This window comes from Dendroctonus ponderosae, unplaced genomic scaffold (genome assembly GCF_020466585.1).
Source record: "Dendroctonus ponderosae isolate FM_Combo_2020 unplaced genomic scaffold, Dpon_F_20191213v2 Dpon_F_20191213_1, whole genome shotgun sequence".
NCBI classification, from domain to species: Eukaryota; Metazoa; Arthropoda; class Insecta; order Coleoptera; family Curculionidae; genus Dendroctonus; species Dendroctonus ponderosae.
The window spans coordinates 8,096,996-8,097,956 of NW_026017110.1; positions in this window are offsets into that span (position 1 = coordinate 8,096,996).

Sequence of the window (961 nt, forward strand, 5' to 3'; positions counted from 1 at the left end):
ATTTTTTTGTATTTAATTTTTTTCTCGCCAATAAATCATTTAATTGACATGAAATTTGGTTAAAAGTTTGTATTTGTTGGTGCTGATTAGGCACGATTTTTTCGGCGTTCAGAATGCGACTAGTTTTCGATTCATACATTTTTCGAAAAAACTACCCTTATCTTCTAGGAACAATTGTCTTGAATTTTTACCTTTTGATGAGACATGAGACTGATCAAAATGGCCACTTTTGACCAATAATTTTACACGAAAAAGATTGTGATTTGCTAAAGTTTCCGATGCGATTTTGGATTAAAGATAATCATTCTTTGGGAAAGGGTATACAGTGTCCCAAACATGAGATGTAACTTCAAATATCTTTTTGATGACGTGAGTGTAAAAATTGAGCTCCCGATGAGTTAGTTTAGTTTCAATTTTATTTTATGACTCCAAATAACGAGGTGTTTCGTCTCCATATAAGGAAAAAATCCTAAAATTTGAAAAATAATTTTGTGACGCTTTCCATTCAGGCTGAACAAAAGTCTGCAATATTCGAGCAAGTATCTTGAAACCCCCTCATGCAATTGATATGAAATTTGGTACATTGAGAAACAAATTTACGTCAAATTGAACCGTAAGTTTTGCAAGTTTGCCGTTTTTTCTCAGAAAATTTATCATTGAAAATGTTGCCCACTATTCTGATTTGTCAGAACTGCGGTACGATTCGGGTTTTACAATAATTCAATTAAAAAAAATTCTGCTGAGTGTCTCAAACATGAGATGTAACATTAAATGTGGTTTTGAAGTTCCTATAGATTCAAAGCCTTAAGTCATTTTTTTTAATAACTCTAAAATAAATAAAGTCTAAGTCTAAACATAGTGAAAATTGGCAGAAATTTAAAAGTCATTTTGTTACTTTTTCCATACAGTATTGAACAAAAGCCTGAAATATTCGAAGTATCTTGAAAATCGTAATGCGATT